Raw genomic sequence first — 11661 nt, 5'->3', positions numbered from 1 at the left:
ACCGGCAATAAATACGAGTGCAAGTTCATAAATTCGTCGAAGGGTAGGTGAAGTCAACTATACATTGCTAACGAGCTACTCCTCTGATCCATATTAGTTGTAGCTGATTTAGTACAAAATTGTACGTATTAAATCATCGACATCTTATATGGATCGGAGGGAGTATAACGTATATTTTACTAGTCAATTCTGTGATTATAAGTTTATCCCAAATAGAGGGGGGCTAACTAGCTCGAATGTATAGGACGACATATTCTAAGAGCATATGCAGCCAGGCTTAGCAAATTCGGGCCCTTAAATGCCCGCGAACACGCCCGAGCGTGTCCGCAGGCGGTGACTGGCACACATTTCAAATTTCCTCTACTGCATCTGGATATGTCATATTTGAAATCTTAAATCTACTACCCTACAAAAGTACGAGAGGACGGAGAACCAAATCATCCTATCCATCAAAACGTGCAATCTGATGGTCTACATCCCTCAAGGATACTAAACGTGTTTTATGCTTTAATTACCCATCATGCCATTACGTTAATTAATTACCCACCATGCCATTGGGTTAACATCCTCACTAACACGTCGCTGCCCTCTGTCCTCTCGCGACCACGCCGTCGGGGCAGTTTTGGCCACCGCCCCCACTCCTCGCCCCACCTCTTCCCTACAGGCTCCCCGCCAACCACCGCCTCGACCTGTGCCTCCATCTGCACCCGCCGGAGCACCGCCTGTCCGTCTAGAGTTCCTCACGTCGCATTCGACCGCTCCACCGCCGGCCCGACTGCAGGTGACGGCGCTCATCGCCGGTGAGAGGTGAGTGGATGCTACCTCTGCCGCCGCCGCCTCCGCGGAATTGGACGCACGCGGGACAGCCGCCGGCGAACGTGGCCGGACAATGGTCTCCTCCCTACCCTCGTCGACCTCTCTGCCGCCAGCTCCGCCGGTCCGCCCTCCTCATGCCCTATCTTCTCCGCCTCCACGTCCACGCGCGCCGCCGGCCGAGTCCCGCTGTCGTCGCCATGAGCTGCCGTCGCGCCATGAGTGGGCGTGCCGTGTGGAAAGTGGCTGGGCACCACGCCTCGATCCCTTCGTCCTCCTCCTCCCGAGCCGTCGGCGTCCACCGCGCGCCCCCTACTCTTCTCCACCAATCTGGCCAGTCCCCACACCTGGAGCCCCTGCGGATCGAGGCGCCTTCCACGTTCTGACGGCCGCCCGACGATGGCCCTGACATGATGGGTCGGGAAGTGTCTCTATGGTTGACTGATCGAGCGATGTGTTCATTTTTTTTATTTTATTCTCTGTGGCGGATCGCGAAGACGACCCTGACAGGAGAGGAGGACACGGAGAAGAAGGGACGAGAGTTAGACATGGACGTGCACTATGAGGCAACACGCCGCTGTGTTCGCCCCGCATCTTCTGATCTATTCAGCATTCGTGTTGTCTTCGGTTTTCCTCTGTAAGTTTGGTTCTGTAACTCTGTATGCTCACACCCCCAGTCTCTGTCGCTTCCTCTAATTTCTGTGGACATACAGACACAGTGTTTTAGAACGATGCTGCTTCAGAGTTTCAGTTCAACTCACCCATACAGAAATACATTCTATCGCTGGCTAAGCATAGTACGAACTGGGTGGACATGGAGTCAAGGACATGATAAGGAAGTCAAGCAAGTGGTTGATTTGCTCTCTTCTTCTTCGTTTCACCATGCTGCACCCCTTCTAGCTTATTAGTCGTTTGTTTCATCTCTTTTCACTATACTAATCTGCCAATATTTTCCTATCTTTGCAGCGATTGACTAATGTTTAGTTTTAGTTTTACGGTAGACCAGAATGGATACTGATCTACAGTGTTTATTAACGAAAAAACATTGTGCACGGTCTTCTCAACTTTAAGGTCATAACCGAATCAGCTTAGCTGTTTATAATCTATTTTCCCTGTCACTTTTAAACTCTTGAATTCGCCACGCCAACCATCCTACAATTGTGTAGGAATTCATTAGCACATCATAACATGTTATTCTCTTTCGATAATGCTTTGTTGGAATTTTTGGGAACAAGGTGGTGAAAAATAAAGTGGTTGTGGAAGCAATGGTTTGTTTTGGGATGTGGAGAATGTTTTTATGTTATTTTTGGTAGGCATGAAGACACCCATTTGTATTTGTTTATAGTAATTCACTACAGTCTTCTGATTGGATAATTACATTGATGTTCCAGCTGCTGGGCTACATGAAGATGTTTTTGATTAAAACTTTACACTACCCATTTTTCCCTGTCAAGATTAGTTTGATTTCTTCCTTCAGAATTGTTCAGGCCAAATCCATAAAGATCACCTTTAGTATCCTTATCATTGATGAAATTTATTTCCATCTTTCCAGTAGATTCACTATAACTATGATTGCTGATTAAGCTAGATTACTTGCAAAATTATAGTTATGATTATTCCACTTTTAATGTAATTTACAGAGATGACGGGCAAAGGTTTTGCATGTTTTAATTAGTTACAAAAGACATAGTTGGAACTAAAAAAATGTTCATTATTTGGCATTTAAGTCAGAACTCGGGAGTCAGGGCAACTCAACAAGGGAAAGAGGAGCCTCAGCGGAAGATACATGAATAACACCGGAGGCACTGTAGAAGGAATCAGAAATGGTGTTATGTTTTAGTGGCAGAGTGGCAAGACATCCGGTTAGATGACCTGGGTCCGTGGTGAGTTGGTGGCTATCGATTACAGGAAGTTCACCGAGGCAATCGACAGTAGGTTGGTAAATTGCTAACAAAACATATCTAGAACTGAAAAATTGGTTTTGTTCTGCTATTTATTTATTTTCTAACTAAAAGTAGCAGTTTTTTGCTTCTGTATTAATATTTCAACAAAAATCTATAAAGGGCTCTAAAGGAGCAGAGGATACTACCTCCGTCACGGTTTAAAAGGTGCACTTGGAAATTCTCTGGGACCTAAGTGGTTATCTATTGGTTACTAGTAGAACGCCCGTGCGTTGCTACGGGCTGTCATGCATATACTTTAGGAAGCATCTCTGGTCTGAACTCATAAAAGCCCACTGTGGTCTTGTGAATGTCTTCTCCAATAGGCCCTACAACGTACATAGTTGCCGCTGTCGAAATCAATGGACATCATCTTCCTCAATTATGTGTCAACCTTGCTTATAACGAACCTAAAAAAGATGGAGTTAATGAACGGAAGCATCATGCAGTTGAAGCTTGATAATCAAAAAATGCATGACTACTTTGTACAAGAGGTTAGGTAACTATAGATGAAAACATATCAAGCTTGACCTATGCTTTTTCACTAATAATCCCCGTCCTCCATAACCTATACTGACATGGTATGATTGGAAAATAACATACTTATTTTCTAAATTACATAACTGAAAAGAAATCATGAACTATAGGCAAAAGAATGACGGACCAACTATTACAGATTAGGCACAACATGTGATCTTCATTGACATGCATGCTAGTACTAATCAAAAATTGTGTGTGCCTTAGGACCTACTATAGGAACGCTCATGTGCGCGCTGGCTCGTGACCGACATCTTACATACAATTCTTCTACTGAGTTTTTCATTTTGCGTTTCCATTTTCTTTTTTTCCCTGTGCAATTGGTGTGCTCTCGCCCTTCCTCTATGCAACTCTCCTATGTACTTTCTATGATGCATTTCTATGAACGCAACTCTCCTATGCAACTCTCACATGGCAATATACCTATTGCACAAAAGATATCTTGTGTAGACAAGAATGAATGCACTTTATCGTGAATGTTTTTATTTTATTGCTGCCATGTCATGCCCATGTTTTTTTCATCGATTCTCATTTTTTTCGGTAGGAACCAAGAAAACCGGTTTCCAGAAATTCTCGAAATTTTCAAATGAATTTTGAATTCAGAATTTTTGTGTATCAATATAATATGTTTAAGCCTCTTTTTAACATAGTGATTGGCCTGTCGAAGTGGCTAGCCAAGTGTTATCTTGTGTTCACAAGGGCATACGAACTGTATTTGACATATGTCAGCCGTATAAATTCAGATTTTTCGGTGATATTTGAATTTTTCGCTGGGTTTTCGCCGTATTTGACATATGACATAGTGATTGGCCGGTTTTCGATCAGTTTCCGAAAATCTCGGCCAAGAAAAAACACTGGTCATGCCACCATTATCTGGACAACTTCTTGCAAGAACATGATGGCTGATAAAAAATGATGCAGCACAGCCTGAAAACAGCATGTAGTAAAACAACATGTAGTATTGGCATTCTGTATCATTTGATGACATCATATTATAGTTGGGTGAAATTTTATCCACAAATTTGAAAGATCAGAGCAAAGAAAAACAAGCATTTCGTGTCCCATTAGCTCCTTGCAACTTGGCTCCTCCGAAATCACACATATTCCTTGCAAAGATTTCTTTATTAAAGTTATGTTCGAGGTAGGCTGATGTTATTTTATCATCAAAGCTGGACTGAAAGCTAAACCAGATTTCCCCAGGAAGCTTGTATTACACCAAATCATTTTGCCGATTGAAAATCTGAATCAAAAAACACAATTCACGGGTTAGGCTGCTCCTTCAGGAAAAGTTATGAATTAGAATGAAAACGGATGTCTATCTGAATGAACGACTTATATAACCATTCATCAATGAAACACGATTTGAATCTGGCAGGTCTGTCCACAAGGTACAATGCAATGTAGACATGAATGAAATATCAAGGAAAGATGAACAACTGAATATAAAGTGTGTGTTCGCATTACGTTGTTCCACTCTCGTAAGATACTGTTGTTATCCTTCAAGATGCACTGCACCAATGTGCCATGATGCTTGCCTATCCTGATGCATTAGCTCTGCCGCTCTAGGAGTATATATATGGTTGTTCATGCAACAAGAAGAGATGCAATAAGTTGTTTGCAAGCAAGAAATGTCTAATTCGTATTATAAAAACCATGCAAGAAAGGACTTCAAGGACACAAATCAGTGGGAGATTTGCACAAACTAATTCGTCATCCTCTCCTAGATTTATCATCATTCAGAAAAGAGCCTTCAGCTTCAGTTATTTGCCTCCTGAACAAGCAGACATGTTCTTTAGAAAATCACAAGATCTTCAGAAAATCCACCTGTAGGAGAGCATAAGATTCACATCCAGGAGATTGAAGGAATGAACAAACAAGAAAAACACATGGACATGTTCAACTACTCTGTATAGGGCGATCTAACATACATCGATGGAATGTTTCAACAGTGCCATAATACACGTTTCCTTTGAACCAGATGAGGAACGTGCTATGATGAAATTTGAGTACGAAACAGCGGTAAGAACAATAGACACCAAGATACATGATACTACATCACTTGTGGCCATTTTCTGTGCGTACCTTGCTGCGTGCTCCACCGCCGCCTGCTGCCGCTCCTGGCCTTGTCACCCTTGTGTCTTGTGCGTGGCACATCTGCGCCCTCAGTTTGTAGTCTGCACAGGCTGACCTGTCGTTGTTATGCTGGTCGAAGAGGACAACGGTGAGGGACTCTTCGTGCCACAGTGAGTACCCAGGGACATCAACTGGGCATACGATGGACTCCTCGCCCCTTCTCGAGGTGACGGCGGCCCTGCAACATCCCGGTATGCCGGCCCGGATAGAGAGATGTCCCAGGCTGGCGCTGGCGCTAGAGCCACAAAGTGGGCGGTGGTACAACAAGCAAGCGGGGCTAGGAAGTAAGCCCCACAACCCAAAGTGGCGAAGAACAAATAGAATTTGCTACAAAAGCCACGAGCGTCAAGAAAACAAAGAGCCTTCTGTGCTGAGATTGATCGCTTGTTGGAGGGGCATGTAGGCAGCGCGATCGATGGAATCCCAGATTCCAAGTTAGTCCATATATGGAATGAAGTGATTTGGAAGATTGACTCTCTTCTTTTTTTTTGCGATGTGGAAGATTGATCGCTTGTTGATGGAGGGGATGGAAAGGCAGTGCGATTGATGGAAAAATCCCAGATTCTCAGTTAGTCCATATATGGAACGATGTGATTTGGTGAGTAGTAGTAGATGAGTTTTCGAAGAATGGATCACTTTCCTACCACAAGGACTGCCGAAAAACAGTGCTAAAATATTATAAAGCATTTCATCAAGCATTCCTGTGCAGGTCCTAGGTATTGTAAAATCCCTTCTTGCCATGTATGTATTCCTATACATACACATACAGCCTAAAATGCGGTAGTTAACAAAAGTCAAGACACTATAAAAATATATTAAAAAAACTTCATCGGAATAGTCCCGATATTCAATTGCTACCTTCTGATGACATCTGGGTCATTGTATGTTGAAATCGCAAACTGACAATAATTACACCATATGTCCACTGAATAAGTAACTGCAAGAACTGCCCGTTCATACACCTCCATCTGTCCATATTCACAAGGATTTCGCTGTCATAAATGTAGAGTATTTACTATTTACAGTGATTAGGCACACACACACACACCCTAAAATCAGACACAAGGATCAACAAAAACACCTTATCTTCGTTTACTTCCATCACATTCCATTTCTTTTGACAAAAGCTAGCGAGTTCTTGCAGTTTCAATAACAAGCAGGTAGCTGAAACTCACACCAAACTAATGTTCCAACTATACAAATAAACAACTAAAATGAAAAAATGGAGATGCGTATGCTTGTTCAAATAAAAAAAAGTCACATAAACTAAATTTTCCTAATAAAACCTCCTTGGATAGCTTATTCTAATTAAAATGTTTAATATAAAGTGAGCAACATCTTCCAGAATAATGATAATTAAATGAAAGCAATTGGCTAGTTAATACTCCCTTCGTAAAGAAATATAAGAGCATTTAGATCACTACTTTAGTATTCTAAACGCTCTTATATTTCCTTACAGAGGAAGTACATACAGTTGCAGGAAGGTAAGTGTGCATATACAGGACAAAAGAAGGAAATGTTCAACGTCAGGGTTGTGAGATTAACATACCAGCTGTATCAACTGTTATTTCTAATTCAGTAAATTTGGTACAAAGCTTTTATAAAGCAGCCCTTAGGACCTTAAGGTTAATTTTCCCTCTATTTATCACTATACTGGGAGTCAAATTCTCTAAAGTCCGTCGTCTCGTCCTCTGACAAGTTTCTGAAAAATGAAACTATAACAGAAAAAAAAAACAAGAAGATGTGTTATGTACTGCAGACTGTACTACCAAGCAAGCAAAGAAAACAGAGTTTGAAATTCAGATCATTTCAGTACCTTATTCAGCATGCATAATAAACCTTATTCAGCTTGGTACTCACAAGTGCATTGATTTTGAAAGAGCAAACCTTTCCTGCAGCGAACTTGAATTTCTTTAAGATGTGATTGGGAACACTTGCTAGTGTCCAACATAGCCCATGTCAAGTCTGCACAAGACACCTAGCCAGACATCGAACTTGAATTGGCAGAATCAGCCTTTTCTCGTCTGATGGGTTTAGTTTATTCAGTTTTTTTTTTCAAAATGACATCGCTCAGTACAAAAGCCTGGCCAAACTGTTAATCTGTGCCATGCACATAAATTTATCTATAAAAATCCATTAGAAAATCAATATTAACAAAGCACAAGGAAGCAACAATGTGCGCATCTTTGACTTGTATGAATGGACAAGAAAGCTGTTACAGGATCACTAATAATAGAGCACGAGGAAGAATCAATATCATTTTCTTTAGATAGATTGATATCAATGTCAACCTATGTTTTCCAAAATCATCCGCAGATGGCGAAAAACATATTTGGCCAAAAATATTTCACAAATCATATTGCACAAAATATACAAAATACTCCCAAATACAAAAGAAGAAAAGGTGCATGACCGATAGCCCCCATATATTAAGTCTTGACAGAACATAATGCACCCAACATTGTTAAGTTGTAACCATCTATTTCCCTCCAAAAAAAGTTGTGCCCATCTATTGAATTATTAGCATGCAAAATCAGTCAACTAAATTACTACAGATTAAACGTAGAGTCGATCTTATGTGGAAGAGTACAACCATGTGGTTGTGGTAACATCGAAACAATGGCAAAGTAATAATTTCAAAAAGAAAAGGTAAGTCAAGGCCTCACATTTAGGGCATTTTTACAGTGAGAATATGCCTATAACATATAGCAGCTGAATCCAAAAAAAGTGAATCAAGATTGACACCACCAGTGAGTTTGAAATATGCGTATAACTTGTTTGTACTTGAACACTAAAATTGTAAATAGAATCTGTTGAGCACCACAATGCTACATTTAACAGGCCAACCTCTTTGACAAAATTTGAGTGCTGGTATTTTATATATGGATCAATTAATACGTACAGGCAGAAATCACCCTCACAAATTAGAAAAACATACAAAATGAATATATATGTAGAGAAGGAAGTTATACCTTGGAATATCCAACACTAAATGATAGACTGTGTAATTTTGCGATGCTTTGACATAGAAGAGAGAAGACCTTAAGAGGATGTACATGACAAGTGGAAGGTTATTCCCTTTCTTTCATAGCTTCTAAAGGTTTTAGAAAGAGTTAAATTGGAGAACCCACTGGGAAATTTTAGTCCAATTTTAGAAGAGAGAACCCCATTGGCCAGTAAAAGAGATATTGCCTTTCTGAAAAGTACTGAAAAATAACTGTTAATGACATGAATCAAGAGGCCATCAAAATTATGAAATATTCAATGAACGTCTCAGAAAATAAATTCCATCAGATAGAACATAAAAAAATATTGCTTTTAAATATATATTATTGTATGGCATATACAGACTCCAGGTTCATTAGGAGGTCACAAATCAGCGGTGAACTAAAGAAATATACTGCCATCAATTAGGTGGACCCTAATTAGTATAAAACTACTTGAAGTCATTGTATATTAATATGGAATAGAAATGCTCAACAAGCTAAGCACATCCAAATATATCTTCAGTTGTAAGTATAACAAATATCCAGGCAACTGTGGAAAATATGCTGGTTCAACAAATATTATATTACGATGCCTTGTTGTTAATGAATAGTGACATAATTTCTAACAGAACATGGGATGAACAGATCCTAAACTACTCGCAGCCATACATACGCCACCATGGACAAAATAAGTGGTAAGAAAGCACTTTCAGCGTTTAGATAAAGTAAACAGGTGTTAAACCTCCTACCTTCTGAAAGAGCTCTTGCCTTTTGGATTGAATCATTGCCCAGCAAGGCCGCTTTTCCTGATCCAGTTTGGAGGAGAGAGGGGCATGGTACTGTTACGCACTCCACCTAAATTTCACAAGATGGAAAACTGAATCAGTAACGCACAACCTCAAGAAGATACAGTTGGTACAATTATCTCTACAGAGAAAAAGGTGAAAGCAAGACCACGTTTCTGACTATTGTTGCAACATTCAATCTTGTCTATACAGAGAAAAAGGTTAAAGCAAGTCTTGCCTCTAAATGGAGCATCCATTTCTCTTGATTCGCCCTCTGCATCAGGTACGTCCTCAAATGATTGCTCTGAAACACAAAAACTGGTCATCAGGTACAATACATGCAGAAACGAACAATGGAACAGTCTGAATACTGCAAAACAAAAGTTGGGCACATAAGCTCTTACTTATCTTGATCAGTGTGTTCTCCTCCCCGACCAATGCCATGGCCCTCCTTATAGCCCTCTCGCTGACAAAAACTGATCTCCCCAATCCAGTTCAGAACAGCTGACCCTCTCCGGCATCAGCAGTTGCCCCAGGCATCCCGTCACCTTCGAGCAGTGTGTTCCAAGCTGCAGGTTCCATCAAAAAGCCAGTACCAGTTAAACATAACCATTTTTGTTCAAACTTGGAGACGCTCATTTCAGCACGCATGAATGCACGTGCGTCCTCACTCTCACAGGGCCGAATAGAGAAGAGATGAAGGGAAGAGGTCCGCCATGGACTCAGATGCGGCATCCGTCAGCAGCGCCCCGGCCTAGGGTTTCGGATGGGAGAAAAGCGAAGACAGGAAAGTGGGCGGTCAGTATCCACTATCCAGCACCACAATTTCTACGACAGAATCCACACCGAGGTGGGAGAACGATGAGGCCATACCTTTGATAAGAGCGTCCTTGGATGAAGCGGCGGCTATCCTCACACAGCGCCCTGGCGGCAGAGGAGGAGGCGGAGCCGCGGCAGGCGGCAGCGGCGAGTCAGGCTTGGGGATTGCTGCTAGTCATGGCCGACTGCGTCGGCTAAGGCAGAGGCACACCTGGCTTGGCTGCATCGGGCATCGTCGAAGAAGGCGAGCGAGGCGCGACATCGTGCGGTGCGTAGGTGGCGTCGATGTCGTCGCGACGAGGCATGTGGCCGTGGCGACGGACGTGAGTGGTGGTGCGGGCCAACCGCCGTCGCCACCGCCTGTGTCGCCGCCGCTTGAAACCCTAGAAGAGAGGGGCAGCGGGTCGTGCCTTCCTTGGTCGGGGGATCAGCTGACGGGCCTCCGAGTCACGCGATCGATAGAGTGGTTTTTTTAGGCCTGATTTTTGGCTGCGTGCGTGGGTGCGGGGGAGAACGAAAAATAACCGGTTGAAAATAAACCGGTTGAAAGTGGTGGGACTATTCAACCAACTCGTCTATTAGGAGTAGAGAAGATGAGACGGGCTAAAAGATAGCATTCACACTACGCATGCATATAGAAATAGTATATCGGAATACTAATTGGCTACTAGAAATAAATGCAATGCGCCCTAAACCTTTTCTATTATGGAAATGCACGCAAATTTAACTGTGCCTTCTAAACCGTAACGGAGGGAGTACAAAAGAGAACACCTGACAGTTGCAAAGTGCTCTTAGGTAGTAAGATCAACACAAGGGTACTCATGAAACGCCTCCATCAGGAGGCCAAAATATACACATACGAACTCCCGAACATTGCATGCCGGGAAGCTTTCTTCTATTTAGGACTTAAGATACTCGATCATTTGTTCTAAGTTCAGTATTAACTTATTTTTTGTTCTGAATGATTACAAACACAATACATGGTCCACCAAGAAAAGACTTTTTTTAATTTGTAATCCTTGTGTAATACCAATCGATTTTGTTTTTGCACATCTAGGCTGATAACATGCTCATGAAAAGATAGGAATGCAGCGCCACTCCAAGCTTCAGAAGGTCCACACCCTGTTCTGGTATGTTTATGCTTATGCATCTATAGAATTATTTGATGTTATAATGATGTGTGAATGGTGTATCCCTGTTCGGGTATGAAAATCGGGTTGCTATAGGAATACTCTCCATCATCCCAGGATTGTGCATATGTCTTGTTCTATATTCCCCTCTTTATAATGCTATGTGTTGTGGTCAATGCTCCCAAACTGTGATAGCTCGCTGCTAACAGGTTGCCGCCCTAGCCCCCACATGCTACCAGCATGTGTTACTGTACATTTTGCTTTCTTCATGTCCTGAATTCTATATCAAGGAAGATGACTATGATTTATAAGCACACAAACACATCACAATGTCACATAGTAATGCCCTGTGATGGCAATCCAGGGTCATTTCTGGATGCATTCGTGTGCTTGTGAAGTGTCCATGTACTCATGATGTTACATTAGTTTTTTTTTATGTTGTCATTTTCTTACCCTGGTAGTATAACTATGTATACAGAACTCCGACACTGCTAGCGAAGTGTCTTTCCTTCTAACT

At 41.9% G+C, this 11661-nt stretch overlaps 2 long non-coding RNA genes across 5 annotated transcripts; both read right to left on the bottom strand.

Moving 5' to 3' along the window:
- Positions 1 to 4231: 4231 nt before the first annotated feature.
- Positions 4232 to 9267, bottom strand: LOC119332048. 4 transcript variants are annotated; one of them, XR_005160786.1, is made up of 8 exons: positions 9160 to 9267; positions 8555 to 8629; positions 8396 to 8464; positions 7240 to 7447; positions 6973 to 7138; positions 5373 to 6391; positions 4755 to 5114; positions 4232 to 4530 (listed from the first exon to the last, which is right to left on the bottom strand). It is a non-coding gene; the product is annotated as an uncharacterized LOC119332048 (long non-coding RNA). The 4 variants fall into 4 exon arrangements; XR_005160787.1 differs by having other exon boundaries at positions 8555 to 8619; XR_005160784.1 differs by having other exon boundaries at positions 8396 to 8629.
- Positions 9268 to 9432: 165 nt separating this feature from the next.
- On the bottom strand, positions 9433 to 10512 carry LOC119332049. Its single transcript, XR_005160788.1, has 4 exons — positions 10069 to 10512; positions 9867 to 9949; positions 9600 to 9764; positions 9433 to 9499 (listed from the first exon to the last, which is right to left on the bottom strand). It is a non-coding gene; the product is annotated as an uncharacterized LOC119332049 (long non-coding RNA).
- Between the last annotated feature and the right edge of the window lie 1149 nt (positions 10513 to 11661).

This window comes from Triticum dicoccoides, chromosome 7A (assembly GCF_002162155.2).
Source record: "Triticum dicoccoides isolate Atlit2015 ecotype Zavitan chromosome 7A, WEW_v2.0, whole genome shotgun sequence".
NCBI lineage: Eukaryota > Viridiplantae > Streptophyta > Magnoliopsida > Poales > Poaceae > Triticum > Triticum dicoccoides.
The sequence above is the reverse complement of the archived record's forward strand: the minus strand, read 5'-3'. Positions and strand labels throughout refer to the sequence as shown.